This window comes from Crocodylus siamensis, chromosome 1, assembly GCF_052110815.1.
Source record: "Crocodylus siamensis isolate JL-2025a chromosome 1, ASM5211081v1, whole genome shotgun sequence".
In the NCBI taxonomy this organism is placed as follows: Eukaryota; Metazoa; Chordata; order Crocodylia; family Crocodylidae; genus Crocodylus; species Crocodylus siamensis.
The window spans coordinates 425,704,594-425,725,943 of NC_143395.1; the positions used below are offsets into that span (position 1 = coordinate 425,704,594).

Below are 21,350 nucleotides of genomic sequence, written 5' to 3' on the forward strand. Positions count from 1 at the left end.
TCCTGACCCAGCCGGTGCTGCAACGGCTACATCAAACTACACACGCGGGAAAAGAAGCTCTCACTCAGTTGGTGAACAAATATTTTCTATCCTCTGGACTTCGACCTCTGGCCTCCCAAATACAGGCCAGCTGTTCGATTTGTCAAAAGAATAACCCTCGACCCAGTCTCTCAGCACCTCCAGCCACTTTGGAACCTACTCCAGGCCCCGGACTGGTTTGGCACATAGACTTTACTGAGTTCCCCCGAACTCAAGGATTTAAGTATCTCCTTGTTATAATAGATCAATTCAGAGGATGACCTGAAGCCTTTCCATGTCGCAATTGTACAGCCAAGACTGTAGCTCTAAAATTCGTCCGGGAAGTTATTCCCCGCGTCGGACTTCCCCAGCGGATGGAATCTGACAACGGAACGCAGTTCACTTCAAAGATCATCCAACACATCTCAGCTGCCTTACAGATCCCCTGGAAACTCCATGCTGCGTGGCGACCACAGGCTAGTGGTGTAGTAGAACGTACAAATCAGGCCCTCAAGCGTCATCTATCAACGATCTGCCAGGAGGCCTCTCTGCGATGGCCCGATGCTTTGCCCCTTGCTTTGCTTCGTATCTGTGCCCCCTCCCCAAGGGAAGATTAGGGCTTAGCCCCTTTGAAATGATGTTTGGAAGGGCATGGCCTATGAACGGGACGCTGGTTCTAGCAGGGGAGTGGGAAATAGGATGTAATATTTTGTCACGGTATATGTGCTCTCTGTCTGCTGTTCTTTCTTCTCTCCATAGGTACACTAAAGACTTGCAGCCTCTTCCGCTGGATGCTCCAGTCCACTCGTTACAGCCGGAGAGTCCATGCTCATTCGGACCTGGAAGGATGAGCCCCTCCAAGAGAAGTGGAAAGGACCTCACCCTGTCCTACTAGTTTCCCACACAGCGGCAAAGGTTGACGGACACAAGAACTGGATTCATCACGAGACAGACTTGGCATGATCTTTCTCCTGGCGTACGGAGTGGGCCGGTTAGCCAAGCTGTATCGTCAACTTTCTGCGTTTCTTACAAAATTTGCCAATGACACTTAAGCTATTGAAAAGAGTCTTAACTCCGAGATTTATCAACTTCGTTTATTATCTCTTCAACACCATCAGGCCCTAGATTATGTTTCAGCTTCTCAGAGCGGGGTATGTGCTTTAATTGGGAACGAATGTTGTACTTATGTCCCAGAAAATTCCCAAGGTATAAACAAACACATTTTGTCAGCTGAACAGGCTTTTGAGCTGTGCAAAAGTCAGGAACGTGAACCCACTGTCTTTGATTCTCTCTGGAGCTGGTTGCATAACCTCGTTGGCCTAGGAGAGGGCATCCTTCCACCTCCTGATCACCAGTGTTGTGTTGTGTTTAATTAGTCTCCTCTTATTTGCGTGCTGTAACGCCCTCCTGCACAAAGTCTGTGCATCCCCCTCCCCGAGCGCCTCATTGTACCCCTGCATTGAAGATCCCAATCCTCAAACGCTCAATCACTTTTTGTCTTCAGAATATGAGAAAACTCAGCCAAAACTTTGTTGAGTATTCTCAAAGGGGGGAGCTGTTGGTGACACTGGGCATAACCCTGGGTAACTCCGAGGGATGGAAGACCACGAGTGTCGATGAAGTCCTTCTGCTCCAGGCTCAGATGAGCCAAAGCCCCCCCTTGCCCAACCTTTGCAACCCTTTCTCTGGTGCCTGTAATCTCCTGTCCTTCCGGAAAGCAGGCGAGCCAAAACTATTATCTGTGGCATGCAAGGGCACCGCTCGGAGGGAAAAGGGAGGAGGGAAAGGGGGGCTAGTGGGGGAAAATCACTGACAGTGAGACTGACCGGGGTATAAAGATCCCGCTGTTGCAGGGCTAGGCCCGCAGGATTTGAGACCAGACAGTCTCCCTGTGCCTTTTACTTGAGCTCAAATAAACTCTGTCTGCTTCTCCCCCAGTGTGTTTATTTGGCGCGACGCACACTGGGCAACGAACCCAATTGTTGCCTCCCTCGGGCACCTTGTGCTCGGGAAAAGTATGACAACACTTGTGGGCAGGGCTCCAACGGGCTGGACGCTGTGATGAGCCCTGTGCCATTGTTCAAATGTTGCCCGTACCCCCTCGGACTCGGTCTGTTGCCTCAGCGCTCCCTGACCCGGCAACCGAGTTGTAGCCAATTCAGTTTCCATCGGCCTCCCATAGTGGGACCGGGGAATGGACGGCCCGAGATGCCTAATAAACTTATTTTTGCTTAGAGGGGTGTGTGGGTGTGTGTGTGTGTGTGTGTGTGTGTGTGTGGTGTGTGGGGGTGTGTGTGTGTGTGTGTGTGTGTGTGTGTGTGTGTGTGTGTGTGTGTGTGGGGGGGTGTGGTGGGGGGGGGAGGAAAAGTCCTTTGTAAATCCAGATTAGAACTTGTCTGATCAGTGCTGAGCTGGGTGTGGGGGTTGATGAGCATTTGGAGCACAGATTCCCATCATGCCGTGCTCCCCTGCCTCGCTGATCCCAGAATTCACTGCAGTCTCTGCTTCAGGCTTGCTGTTCTCCATCTCTCATGTAAATGAATGGTCATCTGTTCCCAACTGGGATGCAAATGAGACCTAGGGCAGTTGTTGCACTTCTGTCACCCTGATCTGGAGGGTTTTAGGTGCGTCTCTCACTGCATCTTCATCAGCTGCTGTTTGGGTGGGGGGGGGGCGATTCTTTGTGAGTCAGACAGGCTGCGTCCTGCGTCAGGGCTCCCCGGGAACGGAGCTGACCGGTAACGCTGGGGAGCCCGTCCCAGTGCTTCACTACCCTCCTCATGAGAAAATTCTTCTTGGTAGTGTCAGAGTTTTAAAGTTCGTGAATGGCAATGGGGAAGGGAAGCACGCAGGACACAGAGACAGGATAAAAATACGATGAAAACGTGTTTGTGGGACCAGGTGTAGAATGCAAAGGGGTTGCCGGGGCACGGGGTTCGCGGTGATGCCTTGCATTCAAGCCCGAGGGCTTGGTGTGGCCCACCACCGGGAAGTCCCAGACCGGGGAGGCGGCACAGGGTAGTGTACTTAACAAACTAAAGTGAACTGTTCAAGTCCTTAACGCTAACACTAAACTATTTACAGTGCTTCAGGGAAAATGGCACGGCAGCTCACCAGTTCCATCTCTGTTGCTGAAGATGATTCCGGTCGGCCGGCCTGAAGGTCACTCAGGGATTCACCCTGGGGGGAGGCAGCTCCTGGGTGATCAGGCCAGTCGCTCGTTGTCGCTTGAGGTTGGGTCATAAGGTTCCTCCGACGAGCGCTTGGAGCATTGCACCTTTTCTAAAATTTTTGGTGGGCACTTTGTCCAATCATTGCAAGCATGCATGCTTGCTGTGGTTTGTGTTGCTGTGGGTTTTGGTGGGCTTTTGTTTCTTGCTGCGTAACTCTGGCTGGTAATTATCCACTTGCTCAGAGACTTTCTGACCCGGTTGACGGGCCTTGCCAGAGGCCTGCCTGGCCTGGCCATGTACTGAGTAGGGATTCTGACAAGTAGTTAACCTGAACTTCTGTTGCTGCAGCTGGAGCCCATTGCTCCTTCTTCTGTCATCTGGCACCACTGAGCCCAGTCCAGCGCCATCCTCTTTTGGCCACTGCTTGAGGTAGTTGAAGGCAGCTGTTAAATCCCTCCTCAGTCTCCTCTGCTCTAGACTAAATCAGCCCAGTTCCCTCACTCTCTCCTCACAAGTCATGTTCCCCAGCCCCCAATCGTTTTTTGTTGCACTCCACTGGACACTCTCCAATTGGGCCATATTCCTTCTGTAGTCGGGGTGCAAAACTGGATGCAGGACTCCAGTTGTGGCCTCCCCAGGGCTGAATAGAGGGGAAGAATCGCATCCCTTGGCCTGCTAGCAATGCTCCTACCGGTGCAGCCCAGGATGCTGCTAGCCTTCTTTGAAACAAGGACACACTGTTGGCTCTTATTCAGCTTCTTCTCCACTGTAACCTCCACATCATCTTCTGCAGTGCTGCTGCGTATCCAAACAACCCCCGGCCTGTACTGGCCTGTGAGGTTGTTCCATCCTAAATGCAGGACTTTGCACTTGTCTTTGTTGAACTTCATGAGATTTCTTTTGGTCCAATCCACCAATCTGTATGTGTCTCTCTGAGCCTGCCCATACCCTGCAGCATCATGGGTGACTTCAATCACCCTGACATCTCATGGGAAGAGCATTCAGCCAAATCTGATTTGTTGTGAAGCTTCCTCACTTGCATCGATGAGCTCTGTTTGACTCAGGAAGTCTGTGGGGTGACAAGAGGTATGGTGCTGCTAGATCTGGTGGTGGCTAAAGGGGAAGATCTGGTCAGTGACCTGAGAATCAAAGGAAAGCCTGGTCACAGTGATCATTAGTTCATCACTTCCTCTATCCCGCACAAAGTTGGCAAATCAGGCAGCAATACAGACATCCTTGACTTTAGGAAAGCTGACTTTTGCAAGCTCAGAAGGTTGGTTGTTAAGGCCCTGAAAGACCCTGATCTGATGGGGAGGGGAGTCCGTGATGAGTGGTCGCTCCTTAAGGACACAATCCTAAAAACACAAGGGAAGTCCATTCTGGGCCGTAGAAAAGGGAGCAAAAGGCCTGGGAGACCCCCTTAGCTCAGGAATTATCCTGGCACATGTCCATGAGGGACCGGGGGGGAAGGTTATGCTTAGGGGCAACCAACATGGATTCATTAGTGGCAGTTCCTGTCAGACCAACCTGGTGGTCTTTTACGATCAGATCACCAAATCCTCAGATGCAGGGGTGGCAGTGGACATCGTCTTCCTGGACTTTCGGGAGGCCTTCGACACTGTCTCTCACCCCATTCTCATTAAGAAACTGGGGGGCTGTCGTGTCGACACCCACAGTCAGACGTGTCACCAACAGGTGGGAGGGCCGCACCCAGAGAGCGGTGGTGGACGAATCATGTTTGACCCGGAGGGACGTGGGCAGTGGGGTCCCCCAGGGCTCAGTCCTCAGGCCCGCACTGTTCAACATCTTCATCAGTGACTTGGACGAGGGGGTAAAAAGCACCCTGTTCAAATTTGCTGATGACACTAAGATGTGGGGGGATGTGGGCACGCTGGAAGGGAGGAATAGGCTGCAATCAGACCTAGGCAGGTTACAGGGGTGGGCGGATGAGAATAGGGTGGGATTCAACACGGAGAAGTGCAAGGTCCTTCACCCAGGGAGGAATAACCAGCACCATACCTACAGGCTGGGGAACTCCCTTCTCGTCAGGGCAGAGGCAGAAAAGGATCTTGGAGTCACTGATGCCAAGATGAACGTGGGCCGGCAGTGTGGGGAGGCAGTCAGGAAGGCCAACCGCACCTTGGCATGCATCCACAGATGCATCTCGAGCAGGGCCAGGGAGGTGATCCTCCCCCTCTGTGCGGCACTGGTCAGGCCCCAGCTGGAGTACTGCGTCCAATTCTGGGCGCCGCACTGCAGGAGGGATGTGGGCAGCATGGAGAGGGTCCGGAGGAGGCCACTCGCATAATCGGGGGACAGCAGGGCAGGCCCTACAAGGAGAGGCTATGGGACCTGAACCTGTTCAGCCTCCACAAGAGAAGGCTGAGGGGGGATCCAGTGGCCTGTTACAAACTAGTCAGGGGGGACCAGCAGGCACTGGGGGAGTCCCTGTTCCCCCGAGCACGACCAGGAGTGACCAGGAATAACAGTCACAAGCTGGCAGAGGGCAGGTTTAGGTTAGACATCAGGAGCCGCGACTTCACCGTCAGGGCGGCTAGGGTCTGGAACCAACTTCCCAGGGAAGTGGTGCTGGCCCCTACCCTGGGGGTGTTTAAGAGGAGGTTAGATGAACATCTTGCTGGGGTCGTTTGACCCCAGTACTCTTTCCTGCTAATGCCAGGGGGTCAGACTTGATGATCCTGATGCGGGGGAAAAGGGGGAAAGCGGTGAAGAGGCTTCCTTGCTGACCAGAAAAATCCAGAGCAGCCTAAGGGCAAAGAGGGGGGCATATAAGCAGTAGAAATGGGGAGCAATTACTAAAGAGGTGTATGCCTCCTCAGCTCGCAGTTGTAGGGAGACAGTTAGAAAGACCAAAGCTTCCTTGGAGCTGAGGATGGCATCCCAAGTTAAGGATAACAAAAAATTGTTTTTTAGATATATAGGGAGTAAAGGGAAGGCCCAGGGCGGTATAGGACCACTACTGAATGGGCAAAAGCAATCAGTGACAGACGGGGGGGACAAGGCTGAACTCCTCAATGAGTTCTTTGCCTCAGTCTTCGTCAACGAGGGGCAAGACAAGTCTCACAATGGGATTGTAGAGAGGCAACAGCTTGGTGTCAGACTACCAGGTGTTGAGCCTGAGATGGTGCAGAGTCACGTGGAAGGACTGGATGTGTTTAAGTCGGCAGGCCCGGACGAGCTCCATCCGAGGGTGCTGAAGGCTCTGGCGTATGTCATTGTACAGCCACTGGCAAGAATATTTGAGCACGTGTAGCACATGGGACTGGTCCTGGAGGACTGGAAAAGGGCCAACGTGGTCCCTATTTTCAAGAACGGGAGGAAGGAGGATCCAGGCAGCTATAGGTCAGTCAGTCTCACCTCCATCCTTGGCAAAGTCTTTGAAAAAATTATTACGGCTCATATACGTGAGAGCCCAGCAGAAAAAATTATGCTATGGGGAAACCAGTACGGGTTCGTAGCAGGTAGATCATGTCTGACTGATCTAGTCTGTTTTTATGACCAGGTTACAAAACACGTGGACACAGGAATAGGGGTAGATATCATTTACTTAGTCTTCAAGAAGGCCTTCGATACAGTATCCACCCTGTACTGGTGAACAAATTAAGAGGCTGTGACTTGGATAATTACACAGTCTGGTGGGTGGCAAATTGGCTAGAGGGTCGTATCCAGACAGCAGTGGTGGATGGGTCAGTATCGACCTGGAAAGACGTGGGCAGTGGGATCCTGCAGGGCTCGGTCCTTGGACCAATACTCTTCAATGTCTTCATCAGTGACTTGGACGAGGGAGTGAAGTGTGTTCTGTCCAAGTTTGCGGATGATACAAAACTGTGGGGAGAAGTGGACACACCGGAGGGCAGGGAACAACTACAGGCAGACCTGGACAGGTTGGACAAATGGGCAGAAAACAAAAGAATGCGATTTAACAAGGAGAAATGCAAAGTGCTGCACCTGGGGAGGAAAAATGTCCAGCACACCTGCTGCCTAGGAAATGACCTGCTCGGCAGCACGGAAGCAGAAGGGGATCTCCGAGTCCTAGTGGACTCCAGGATGAACACGAGTCGTCATCAGCAAAGCTAGCGGCACTTTAGCGTGCATTGGCGGATGCCTGACAAACAGAACCGGGGAGGCGATACTCCCCCTCTGTCGGGCGCTGGTCAGGCCACAGCTGGAGGACTGCGTCCAGTTCTGGGCGCTGCACTTCAAGAGGGATAACTTGGAGAGGGCCCAGAGAAGGGCCACTCGTATGGTTAAGGGCTTGCAGGCCAAGCCCTACGAGGAGAGACGAGGGCACCTGGACCTCTTCAGCCTCCGCAAGAGAAGGTCGAGAAGCGACCTTGTGGCTGCCGATAAATTCATCCTGGGGGTGCAGAGGGAATTGGTGAGGCTCTGCTCACCAAGGCGCCCCAGGGGTCACAAGAAATAATGGCCATAAGCTAGCAGAGAGCAGATTTAGACTGGACATTAGGAGGAAGTTCTTCACAGTTAGAGTGGCCAAAATCTGGACTGGGCTCCCAAGGGTGGTGCTCTTCCCTACGCTGGGGGTCTTCAAGAGGAGATTAGACGGGCATCTGGCTGGGGTCATCTGAACCCACCACTCTCTCCTGCCTATGCAGGGGGTTGGACTCGATGATCTATTGAGGTACTTTCCAACCCTAACGTCTATGAATCTGCTCAGGTCCCTTCTGACCCTACCGACTATGAAACTATGAGACTTTCCTCCCTGGCTCAAGACCAGTGCATCCACTTGGGGAGGAAAACACACCACTGCACCAAGTGCAGGAAGAGCTTTGCCAGCTGGCAAGATCTGTGACAGCGCCCGTGTGGGCAGAGCGGGCAGCAGCAACACCACTGCACTGTGTGGAAAAAACTTCAGACAGCTCTCCAACCTGGCCAGGTACCATCGTATGCACACGGGGAGAATCCCCACCGATGCTCCGTGTGTGGGGAAAGGTTTTCCCATTCTTTCAGCCTGGCCAAGTACAAATACATCCACACGGTGGACAAGCCACATCTGTGTCTTGAGTGTGGGAAGAGTTTTACTTACCCTTCCCAAGTGGCCAAGCACCAGCATGTCCACACAGGGGAGAAGCCACATCACTACTCTGAGTGTGGAAAGAGATTCACCCAATCTGGGGCCCTGGCCCACCACCACTGTATCCACATGCGGGAGAAGCTGCATTGGTATTTATTTTATGTTTGGAAAGAGATTCACGAGCTCCAACTCCATGGTCCAGCACCATCACATCCACCCAGGGGAGAAGCCGCATCAATGCTCTGAAGTGTGGGAAGAGATTCACCAGATCCAGCACCTTTGTCCAGCATCAGTGCATCCACCTGGGGGAGAAGCCCTGAGCTTCAGGCACTCCTCCAGCCTGGTCTGGCACCAGGGCACATATACCCAGAAACATCCATAATTCTGACAGCAGCGCAGGAAGGACTTGTGGGTGCCTACCTGCTTAGTCCTCCCCGTTGGCTGCATTCAGGCAAGCAGACTCATGCAGCTGAATTACAGAGAGAGGTCACCCAGCTTTCAGCCCTTGCAGGGTACTGCAGAACCCCGATGAGCCAGAGACTGTCCACCAAGGTTTGCTTGTTTGGGGAGGGGATAAGAGGAAACACCTCAAGCAGATGCCGGTCCAAATGCTGGCGGATCCTGTAATGAGATGGTGTTGTGCCAGCTTTGGAGCCTGTGCCTCCCCCCTCATTCTTTAAAAGGGCTCCTTGTCATAATAGGGTGCCCTCTCCAAGACAGTTGGCTTCAAATGACACCCAGAGGCTGCCCTTGGCTGTCTTCCAGCTTCATCCTCCCGTCTGGTGTCAGGGTTCCTGTAGATCACGAGGAGAGGCGACGGGACCTGAACCTGTTCAGCCGCCACAAGAGAGGGCTGAGAGGGGACCTGGTGGGTGTCTACAAACTGGCCACGGGGGACCAGCAGGCTATGGGAGAGTCCCTGCTCCCCCAAGCACTGCTGGGAGGAATAACGGCCATAAGCTGACTGAGAGTAGATTCAGGCTGGACATCAAGAGGCGCTACTTCATAGCCAGGGCGGCCAGGAGCTGGAACCAACTTCCAAGGGAAGTGGTGCTCACCCCTACCCTGGGGGTCTTCAAAAGGAGGCTAGACAAGCACCTAGCCGGGGTCATGTGACCCCAGCATCCTTTCCTGCCCATGGCAGGGGTCAGACTTGATGATCTGCTTAGGTCCCTTCTGACCCGACCAAGTACGAAACAACGAAACTGCCAGAGATGGTGACAGCGCCTCTGCTGGGAGCGTGCTCCAGATTCTACTTACCCACACAGAAAAGAAGAAGTTTTTCCTTGTGTCTAGCCTAAACTATCCCTCAGCTAGCTTGTGCCCATTGGGACCTGTCCTCCCAGGGGCTGCCTTTGTGAAAAATTGCTCTCCTACATCCTGGTGTTCTCCCTTGACATATTTGTAGATGGCTATTGAGGTGCTCCTCAGCGTCTTTTGCTCAGGGTGAACAAACCCAGATCCCAAAGTCTCTCCTCAAAGGACCTATCCCCCAGGCCCTTGATCATGTGGGTGGGCCTTTCTCTGCACCTTTTTGAGCTTGTCCACATTCCTCTTGAAGTGCAGTGCCCACAACTGGACACAGCACTGCAGCTGTGGCCTCTCCAGTGTGGAATGGAGGGCGAAGAGCACCTCTCTGGACCTACTGGTAATACATCTGCTGATGCATACCAGAGCCATTTGCCCTGTTGGCAACTTCATCATACTGATGGCTCATAGTTGTCTTCTGGTCAATTGTCACCACCAGGTCCCTTTCAGATGCACTGCCAGCTAGTGGACCACCACCCATCATATAGGTATGGTGGGGGTTCTTCCTATCCAGATGAAGGACCCAGTACTTGTCCCTGTTGAAACTCACTGGAGTGCATTCAGCCCATAGGACCAGCCTGTCAAGGTCATCCTGGATCCTTGCCCTATCCTTACATGTGCCCTCATATCCCCACAGGTTGGTGTCATCTGTAAACTTAATCATTGAGCTTTCCACTCCCTTATCCAAGGCATTAATAATGATATAAAAGAGCACTGATCCCTGGGGGACACCACTGGAGGCGACCCTCCAGGATGAGGCCATGCCATCAATTACAACTTGCTGGGATTGCCCGCTGAGCCATTTGCCCACCCACCTCACTACGCAATTGTTGGACAAAAGGTGCCCACTTGTGGTCTTGGTCATTCAAATATATTAACAGGATGTAAAGAGTTAATACTAGCCTAGCGATCACCCACAATCTACCAGACAAGTGCATGTGTGCGCGCGCACACGCACACACATATACACACAACTTATCCAAGGCACTGGGGTCTGCTGTGGGTGGCCAGTCAAGGCTTCTCCCAGGCGGTGTCTCGTTCAGAAGGGGGGTGCTGGCTTTGTCCTTCTGCTTCCTTAGGTCGGGTGCTGGATGCGAGGGTGCTACCGGGGTCACACCTCACTGCCTTTTATCCCTGTCTGGCAGACTTCTGTGATCACCCCAGCCTTCAGGCTTGCCCAATCCAGGGGTCACTGATCCTCAGGTGACGTTTCTTGGGAGTGATGTATGACAGCTATCAGTCACTGGGGTCTACATCTGTCAGTGCACACAGTTTCGGTGGCTAGCTCTCAATTTTGAATATTTGCCTGTGGTAATGGTAGGGCTACAGGAACAGTCAATCAGCTCCAGCTTCATTAACTCAAACTGGATACCCTGTTGCACCTAGAATAGAGTTTCAGGCACTGGTGTTGATACTTGTCAGTGTGCGGCTAGGAGCTGTTGTTAACTTGTAACTGCAGCCCATTACACCTACTACTCAATCACTCACTCAGACCCTCTCATTCATTGGGAGACCACCCCAATACAGAAAAGCAACAATGCAACTCCTGTGCTTACAATTACAATTTAAATTCACTTTTTAAAGAATTATTCTAATAATATGAGGTGTGACTTATTCTAAAGGAAATACATTCATTAAAAGTTTAAAAGTATAAAATATAAAATACAGAATGCCATTGCAAAAATGAGACAGATGAAATATAAATGCAACGTGAGAGTAACACATTGCACTAAAAGATAGTCTTATAAAATGCTTATCAAATACAAGTTCATAAAAATACAATTTAATATCCTATAAAATACCTATTAAAATAAAATTTCATATCCATATTCTTCTAATAAAGGGAGAAAAGAAGAGGGGAGAGGAGGCAGGAAGGAAAGATGGAAGGAGAAAAGAGAAATATACCAGAAGTCGGGGGGGGGGTGAAGGCAAGGGGCTTTTGTTACATCGATGCCCAGAAGGGGAATGTACAAAAGGGGGCTTCCTGGTACCCAATCACCTCTATGTACACTACATAAACACATGTACATCAGGATAAAAATATTTTTTGAAATCCAATTAATGAATGTTGTAATGTTTGATTTTTAGAATATAATTTGGTATTTTTCTGGTTCAAAATGGCAAAACCCCTTGCTGAAAAGAGCAGAGCTCTTCAGTGAGTTCTTCGCGTCAGTGTTCCTTAATATTGACCAAGACAATCCCCCACCTTGAGCATGGACAGATGTCCGGGAGACACCAGACCACCAAAGGTTAGTGCTGGATGGGTACAAGTCAGCCGGCCCGGCCTACCTCCATCCACGGGTGCCGAGGGAATTGGCTGCTGTCGTTGCTGAGCTGCTGGCACGGCTGTCTGAGCTCTCATGGTGCTCTGGCCAGGTCCCTGAGGACTGGAAAAGGGCCGACGTGGTGCCCATTTTTAAGAAGGGAAGAAGGGAGGAGCCAGGTAACTTTAGGCCAGTCTGTCGCACCTCTATCCCTGGGGAAAAACTGAAAAACATCATCAAAGTGTGCATTTGTGAAAGCCCAGCAGGGGAAACGATGCTGAAAGGAAACCAGCACAGGTTCGTCGCAGGTAGATCCTGCCTGACAAACCTTACAGCCTTTTACAATCAGGTCACACATTGCCTTGACACAGGAGTGGAGGCCAATTTTAGGAAGGCCTTCAGCACAGTGTCGCATCCTAGTCTCATAGGGAAGCTAACGAGCTGAGGAGCGGACCCTACACGGTCAGGCGGGTGGCAACTGGCTCAGGGACCGCACCAGAGAGCGGTGGTGGACGGGTCGGTCTCAGCCTGGAAGGGGGTGGGCAGTGGGGTCCCGCAGGGGTCGGTCCTTGGGCCGCTGTTGTTTAATATCTTTAATATCAGCGATTTGGACGAGGGTGTGGGGAGCACCCTCTCCACGTTTGCGGATGACGCAAAGTTATGGGGCAAAGTTAATGCACTGGAGGGCAGGGAGCAGATACAGGCCGACCTGGACAGGTTGGAGCAATGGGCAGAACAAAATAGGATGCCATTCAACAAAGATAAATGCAAGGTGCTCCACCTAGGAAGGAGCAATCCCCAGCACATCTATAGGTTGGGGGATGGATGTCCTCCTCAGCAGCTCAGAGGTTGAGAGAGATTGTGGAGCCATAGCTGACTCCAAGATGAACACGAGCCAGCAGTGCAACGAGGCCATCAACAAAGCCAACCGCACCTTGTCGAGTATTAGCAGATGCATGACCAACAGGTGGAGGGAGGTGACGCTGGTCAGGCCGCAGCTGGAGGACTGCATCCAGTTCTGGGCGCTGCACTTCAGGGGGGATGTGGACAACATGGAGAGGGTCCAGAGGAGGCCACTCGCATGATCAGTGGTCTCTGTGAAAGACCCTTAAGGGGAGGATGAGAGATCTGGATCTCTTCAGCCTATACAAAAGACGGCTGAAGGGTGACCTTGTGGCCACCTATAAGTCTATCGGGGAGGGCAGCGCTGTTTACCAGAGCACCCCAGGGAGTAACTAGGAGTAATGGGTGCAAACTAGTGGAGAGTAGATGTAGGTTATGTCAGGGACTCGAACCCCAACTTCCCAGGTCGGTTGTCTGACCGCGAGAGACAGGCAACACCAGCAAGGTCTTATCTCAAAGCTCTTTATTGAAGCGTGCACACAACAACACAGAGCAGCCCGTCTCCTCCAAGAACCAGCCCCCCTTGATAAGAAGTAAGCAAGTTTATAGAGACAGTTTTGCGTCACAAATTCTACACTTAATTGACTCAACCTCTATGGTTAGTTAAAAACTTTAGTGCGCATGACACGATACAGCAGGTGGGAATTTCCCACTGTAAGAGAAAGCAAGATATCAGGTTAGTGTGAGAAAACTTCTAATTAGTTCAAACTGGCTTTTGGCTACATACTGCTTTTGATATGCTAAATCAGGGAGGAGGATTGCATCCCTGGTTGTTTCAGCTGTGTCTTGGAAGCCCTGAGTCTGCTTTGTAGATTCATCTATGGGTTTCTGGATTCCTACAGCTACACAGTAATAGGCTTCCAGCAGTTCTTCCGCAAAAGCATCTTCCTTATCATCAAACATGCAACTTTCTTTTCAGCACCGTTACTTATGCTAGTGAGTTCAAGGTAGGTTCAGTTTGTACCATCCCTATTCATCAACTCACCTTCCAGATGCCATCCTGCACTCAGAGAGTTCGTGATTATCCGTTTGTGGCCTCCCAGCAGTATTTTTCTTTGTTGGCTTTTGGGCCTGCTCTCAAACATCATATATATCTATCTCCCCTTTGTCCCTAGAGGACCCGAAGAGGGGACTCTTGGGACACATATATATTCATGTATCTAGGGTTCATGACATGATAGGGCCTTTTAACCTTGGGGCTTTTTTTTACATAGTAAAGTACCCACAAAGCATCCACACCTTACAATTACATAAAGTAATAAAAGCCCACTAATAACAACAGCACTTTTAAGTAAATTATGTAGCCACCCACTTATATCAGGCAACTAGCTGAATAAATTACTCCCCCAAAAGCTCCAGCTCGGTCGCTTTCCTCCATGATCCTTTGTAATTTCTTCGAGGTGCTGTGCTCTTTCCCAGGTGGCATTATAAACATCAGGGATATATACACAACATTCGTGTCCTATTAAGGCACATGTTCCTCTTTGTGAGGCAGCAAGATGTCTAGGGCCGTTCTGTTTTGAAGAACTATTTGCCTTATTTGCTTTAGCTCAGTAGCCAGATCTATGAGGGCCTCAGCAGTGGTATTAGCCGTCAGTTCTAACACTCCCTGTAGTCTCATCACACCCTCTCCTATGCGGTAAGTGGCCCCTCCACAAGCAAAAAAGAAAGTGGCACAAGTTCTGGTTCAATCATTAAGTGCTTTCCAAGTAAGGGGTCGAGACCGGTCAACAGTATCTTTGGCGTCTCGCACGTTACGCAACCGTCCAGAGGGAAGGCGGTCTCGATACAACACAGGAGGCTCTAACCAGGCTAAGTAGCAGGATCCACTCCACGAAACAGGCAAACTGCAGTGTGCCTTCTCTCCACACACCCAACGTACCCCAAACAAGGGAGGCTTAGTAGATGAATTTGCACGGTGGAATATTATTGTCCTGTTAGTCTCTGTGTACCAACCGGTCCAGGCGGGGAGTTTTTAAAGCTAGGAAAGGTGGAATGACCAGAGCAGGGGCAGACAGCGTGCTGCCCCTCTGAACTGTTAGCTGTAGCAGAACGGATCTCTGTGCAGGTTGTAGCCCGTGTCTTTACATTTCCTGGATCGCTACTCTCATGTAAATACCAAAGTTTCCTATCATTAGGACAATGGTTCTTACCAGGATGATTATACCAGTATGACTTAGCCTTTTTTTGACCATTTTTCAAAGACATGCCTGGTCCTCTCGTGCTCCCAAAATGGGTCCCATTAAAGTAGGCTTTACACTCACTGATTCTTAATGACACTTTTCCTAACTCCAAAAAGCACCATTCACCAGGTCTTTTCCACACCGTGAGGTACCTGCTAACCTGGATTCCAGCATCAACCCAGGTTATATTATAGTTACCTGTGGGACCTTTCCAAGATGGGGTCCAGGCCATGTTCATAGGGCTAAGGGGAATGGGAATCATGGGAAGACCGCTCTGGCTATCTACTGGCATTAAGGAACACACTCAACATGAAATGTTGTTTAGAGCTGACATACGGGCTTTCATCTCATGAGCAAAGCGAATAAAGGCGTTATATTCGTATCCCCTAATTATTCCAACCACCAAAAAAGTAAAGCAATAAACAATACACAGATGAGTCCACTGACTTCCTAGGTGATTTTTCGTGGCCATCCCTTGGGGAATGGGCACCAGTCTAGGTTTTCTAGAGTTTGAGCTTTAGGCCACCCAAAGGGGTAGCAGTCCATTTGCTTTGGATACGGAGGTCGTCTGCTTCTGGTTCACCCGGTTCGCAGTGGGGTGAACACGCGTGGCTCCCTCGAAGTCTGATGCTGTCTGCTTCTGGGGGACCCTTTACCAGGTCGGGTTCCCAAGCGAGGCTCCTTTTGACTCTGGTATGATGAATCCAAGTGGGAAGTTCTTTGACTCGAATAGCAGCAGGGCTCACCAGGATGGTCTCGAACGGTCCAAGCCGCTGAGGTTGAAGTGGGGTCTTTCGGTAAGTTTTGATCCTCACCGGGTCACCTGGCAAAATAGAAAGAACAGGTTCCCACAATGGTAAAGATTGACACTGCGCTGAGTACTGTTGTAATGTTGCTAAATGCTGTAGCAAGGCTTTTACATAAGTCTCTGTTTCACAAGTCAGATCAGTGTCGCTAGGTATTGAAATCAAAGAAGTAAAGGAAGGGGGTACATGTCCAAAAAGTATTTCAAAGGGCGCTAACCTAGTTCTAGAGTTCGGAGTGGTCCGAACAACATACAAAGCCAAAGGAAGAACTTGAGTCCGTCTCATCCTGAGTTCCTTACACAGCTTAGTCAGGGTGGCTTTTAGAGGTCCGTTCATACGCTGCACCTGGCCTGAGCTCTGAGGGTGCCGGGGGCATGAAAAACCCATTTTGTCCCAACCGCCTCAGTAAGTTCTTTACAAATTTTTGCTGTAAAATGCGTTCCTTGGTCAGAATTAATTTTTTCAGGAGGGCCAAATCTTGGCATAATTTCATTAAGAAGCACTTTGCAAACTGCTTTAGCAGTGGCTTGGGTAGTGGGGAAGGCTTCTACCCATCCCGAAAGTTGATCTACAATTACCAACAAATGTTTTTCCCTCCTGAGGGGGGTAACTCAGTGAAACCAATGCGACGGTGCCGCCCGGGCCCGTGAGCCCCTCTGCGCCCACGAGGCGGCGCCTGCTGGGTGTCCCTGTAGGAGCACACCGCTGACACAGCGCACAAGTGTCTACCGCTCCCGGCCATTGCACTCAATCCAGGAGACACAAACTGCCTAAGAAGGACTTGAACCATTTTATTCGCTCCCAGACGGGCGTTATTGTGAACCTTTTGTAGCACCTCCTGCTGCTTGCTTCTAGGTAGGCTAGGACGACCATCACACTCCCAGATTCCCACTGGATTAGGTTGTGCTCCCCACTTTTCTCATGTTGCCTTTTTAGTATCTGAAGCTTGTAGTTGCCATTGAGCTAGGGGGGAAATTAAATCTAGTTGAGCTCCTTGCAGGGCTGCTGCCTTGGCCGCCCTGTCGGCCAAGCTATTTCCCAACGTGACAGGACCAGTTTGCTTGGTATGAGTTTTACAGTGTGTCACTGCAATCTCCTTAGGAGCCTGAATAGCCTGAAGCAGCTCAGCCACTTCTTTTCCATGGGCAATCTGAGCTCCAGATGAGGTAATGAAACCTCGTTCTTTCCAAATTGCACCCGTGGCGTGGCACGCTCCAAAAGCATATTTTGAATCTGTATAAATATTGACTCTCTTTCCTTTAGCATAGAGACCGGCTGCAGTCAGGGCTTTCAGCTCTGCTGCTTGGGCACTCGCTCCGGCTGAGAGAGCCTCCCCTGCTAATACAGTCTCGCTGTTAGTAACTGCGTCTCCAGAGTATCTGATGCCTTCACGAACAAAAGCAGAGCCATCCACAAACAACTCCATTGCAGGGTTTTGGAGGGGAACATCAGTAAGGTCAGGGCGAGGAGTGGAAATTAAGTCTAAGACCTGCAGACAATCATGCACATATCCACTACCTTCCTCCAGGGGCATCAAGGAGGCCGGGTTTAATGTGGCACATCGTTTGAGGGTTACCCCATGTGTCATCAGGAGAGCAATTTCATATTTTGACAAGCGTTGGTTTGTTAGATGCTCATGCTGTTGTGAATTTAACAAGCTAGCCACAGCATGAGGCGTACGCACCGTGAGGGGATGTCCTAGAACTATTTCTTGAGCTTTTTCTACAATTACAGTAGCTGCTGCAACGTTTCTTAGACAGCCTGGATGGCCTCGAGCTCCGGGGTCTAATTGTCCCGACAAGTAAGCAACAGGTCAGGCTGAGGGGAGTTTCCAAACAATTGTGTTAACACTCCAGACGCCACTCCTTTCGATTCATGTACATGTAAGTCAAAGGGCTTGTTGTAATTAGGGAGCCCCAGGGCAGGGGCCTGAACAAGGGACTCCTTGAGTGCCTTAAAGACTTTTAACTGCTCGGCATTTGGATGTAAAGGTTCCTCTGCCTCATCTGTAGTTAAATCATGTAAAAGTTTCAATAATTCATCAGCAGCCACTATCCATGAAGGACAAAATCCAATCATTCCAATAAAACCTCTCATTCCTCATTTAGCTATGGGAAAAGGAATATCCAAAATTGCTTTTACTCGCTTAGGGTCTAAGCGGCGAGTTCCAGGTCCTAGAGTGCATCCTCGATACGTCACTTCTTGTCTAGCCCATTGCAATTTATCAGGGTTAACCTTGTGTCCCTTCATTGCCAGCTGATTGAGCAGATAAATGGATCAGTCTCATTATTCTCCCATGTATCTGATGCTACTAGTATATCGTCCACATAAGTTACCAAGGTAGAGCCATGGGGTAACTGGACATCTTTTAGATCTTTTGCTAAAATCCTAGCAAACACTCCCGGGGCCTCCACACATCCTGGTGGCATTCTAGTCCACGTGAGTTGCCCCGGGGGCAGAGTTTTCTGTCTCTCCCCCCTTTCCCCGGCTGCGCCTGGTATTCCCCAGGTGAATGCAAAAAGGTACAGGCATTTGCCAGATCCAGGCAGGTAAACCGTTTTGCATCTGGCGGCACCATTGCCAACATAGTGCTAGGGTTTGGCACTACAGGATGTTCTGGGATCACATATTGGTTAATTAGTCTTAGGTCCTGAACCATTCGATACACCGGTTTACCATCTGGCCCAGGCTGAGGCTTCTTAATAGCCAGGACAGGGGTATTGCAAGGGAAGGCGCAGGGCACCAGGATTCCCTTTTCTTTCAAATTTTGTATGAGAGGCTCCAGCCCCGAATGGCTTCAGGTTTCAAAGGATACTGTCTCTGAGCGGGCGGAGCTTGATCACTTTTCACTGTCGGGTTTAAAGGGGAAGCTGATTTTACTAGCCCCACTGCATGTTTTCCTCCCCACACTATAGGGTTAACTTCGTTTTGTACCCTCACAGGGAGGTTTTTGTCAGCTTTTTGAACCTCCAGTACCGCCAACAAGTAAGCTTTTTCTAATGGGAACCGTAGAAGAATGCCATCCGGATTACAGAAAATTTGAGCGTGCAATTTACACAGCACGTCTCGGCCAAGCAAGTTCACGGGCCCATTCATAAGTAAAAAGGAATGCTGAATATTTAAAGGGCCAGGGTGGCTGCGCAATTACTGGTCATAAAACACTGCTCCGTCTTTCCAGTAACTCCCATCACGCATTTTCTAATACTTCCTCTTGGGGCCGCTCCCTCGGGAATGGCTAAATGAGTAGTTCAAAAGTTTCTGCCCCTATTTTAAGGGGAATAGTAGGGAACCAAGCATCACATTTAAATTGCACAAGTCCAGCCTCATAGATCTCAGGACCCCGTGGGAGCGGCACCCCCCTGCATTCGCTGTCCTCTGCGAACTGCCCTGCTGCCTCTGACTTACAGTCTTTTTTAGGACGCAGTGGGCACTCTCTCTTCCACTGTCCTTCCTCCCCACAGTAATGACAGCCGTCACACTTGCTTCCAGCTCTGCGTCCTCTGCCTCTCACTGCTCCTGCTCTCCCCCTTGCACTGCATCCACCTCTACTCCATCCACGACCTCTTCCCCCGCTCCAGTCATTGTCGCAGCCAGCAGCGACACTTGCTCCTTTATATCTTTCTGTTTCTCCTTTCTTCTTTCCTTCTCTTTCTTTTCCTCTCTCCCATTAAACACTCGAGTAGCGCTACTGACTACCTCAGGTACACTTTTCCCTTGCATGCCGTCTGGGTGTTCTCTGAACCTTTTTTGCAATGTCTTCAGCACACTGTGACATGAAAACCATTTTGATCATTGCCTTTCCATGATCCGAATCAGGATCCAGGCAGCCGTGCTTTCTGATTTCGCAAGTTAATCGGGTGCAGAAGTCAGAGGGGTGTTCATCTGAGCGTTGTACACAAGCAGTCACTTTACTCCAATTCGGAGTAGCCTCCCCTGCTTCTTTAAGGCCATTTAAGGCAGCCTCTAGAAAGCTATCCAAGTCCAATTTTTGGGCCCAAATGTTAGGGTCCCAATTAGGGTCAGCGGTTGGCCAGCTATTAAGACTCCAATTTCAGGCTCTCAAATAAGCTGTTGCTTTCTCCTTCACCTTCATGAGCGTATTTAATAGCTGGTTTACACTGCCCAAGTGGGCACATGAGTGGAGAAGACCGTACAAAACATTCTTTCCTCTGCCTCAGGATTATCCCGCAAGCGCGGCATAGCGCGTTGCCAATTGAGCAAATCCAACACAAATTTCTCATCTTAGCCTTGGGCAATCCGGCCGTCCCGGATATATCCTTCCAACCCCTTAGGATGAGAGACAACGGGGCGTCCCCCGGGCATTTACTGCCTCCTTGCCCCTTTTCTCTGTACCGAGCGCTCACTTACCTAGTTCCAGCCGGGTCCTGCGCAAGGGGCAGGCTGGCGGTGCTGGATTTCTACGGGCTTCGGCCGGTTCATGGGACAACGCCTTATCGCCGACGCAGGATCCAGCCACCGGGCAAGGCTCCTCAAAGTCTGAGGATGCGCGCTGCGTTGCTCCGGAGTCCAATCTCGCGTCGGAGGGTCAGACGAGTCCATCTGGGGTGCCAAAATTGTCAGGGACTCGAACCCCAACTTCCCAGGTCGGTTGTCTGACCGCGAGAGACAGGCAACACCAGCAAGGTCTTATCTCAAAGCTCTTTATTGAAGCGTGCACACAACAACACAGAGCAGCCCGTCTCCTCCAAGAACCAGCCCCCCTTGATAAGAAGTAAGCAAGTTTATAGAGACAGTTTTGCGTCACAAATTCTACACTTAATTGACTCAACCTCTATGGTTAGTTAAAAACTTTAGTGCGCATGACACGATACAGCAGGTGGGAATTTCCCACTGTAAGAGAAAGCAAGATATCAGGTTAGTGTGAGAAAACTTCTAATTAGTTCAAACTGGCTTTTGGCTACATACTGCTTTTGATATGCTAAATCAGGGAGGAGGATTGCATCCCTGGTTGTTTCAGCTGTGTCTTGGAAGCCCTGAGTCTGCTTTGTAGATTCATCTATGGGTTTCTGGATTCCTACAGCTACACAGTAATAGGCTTCCAGCAGTTCTTCCGCAAAAGCATCTTCCTTATCATCAAACATGCAACTTTCTTTTCAGCACCGTTACTTATGCTAGTGAGTTCAAGGTAGGTTCAGTTTGTACCATCCGTACTCATCAACTCACCTTCCAGATGTCATCCTGCACGCAGAGAGTTCGTGATTATCCGGTTTGTGGCCTCTCAGCAGTATTTTTCTTTGTTGGCTTTTGGGCCTGCTCTCAAACATCGTATCTATCAGTTAGACATTGGGAAGAATACTTTTACAGTAAGGGTGGCGAGTCTGGAGCAGGCTGCAAGAGCGGTGGTGCCGGAGGTCTCCGAGGGGGGTCTTGCCAGTCACCCGGCTGGGGCTGTCTGACCGCGGTCCCCTTTCCTGCTCCGCGGCCCCCTCCCACTCCGCTCCGTGGCAGCAGGACTCTCCCCGGGAGCCTCGTGGGCTGCTGCAGGCTGGCGGGACTGCGGGGAAGGCGCAGGCGCGCTGCTCCAGGGGCTCCCCGGGGGCACGACCCCCTCCACCGCTGCCACGCGGGCGCTGGGCGGGGCCGGGCCAAACCCCGCCCCCCGGGCTCGCGCCGGCCCCGCC

General features: G+C 50.8%; 1 long non-coding RNA gene across 4 annotated transcripts; it reads right to left on the reverse strand.

Moving 5' to 3' along the window:
* Positions 1-1,989: 1,989 nt before the first annotated feature.
* Positions 1,990-21,332, reverse strand: LOC149875760 (uncharacterized). Of its 4 annotated transcripts, XR_016439757.1 has the most exons (5): positions 20,893-21,332; positions 20,077-20,268; positions 11,842-15,725; positions 10,525-10,934; positions 2,337-4,330 (listed from the first exon to the last, which is right to left on the reverse strand). It is a non-coding gene; the product is annotated as an uncharacterized LOC149875760 (long non-coding RNA). The 4 variants fall into 4 exon arrangements; XR_016439755.1 differs by having other exon boundaries at positions 1,990-10,934; positions 20,893-21,324; XR_016439756.1 differs by having other exon boundaries at positions 1,990-10,934; positions 20,077-20,321; positions 20,893-21,324.
* Between the last annotated feature and the right edge of the window lie 18 nt (positions 21,333-21,350).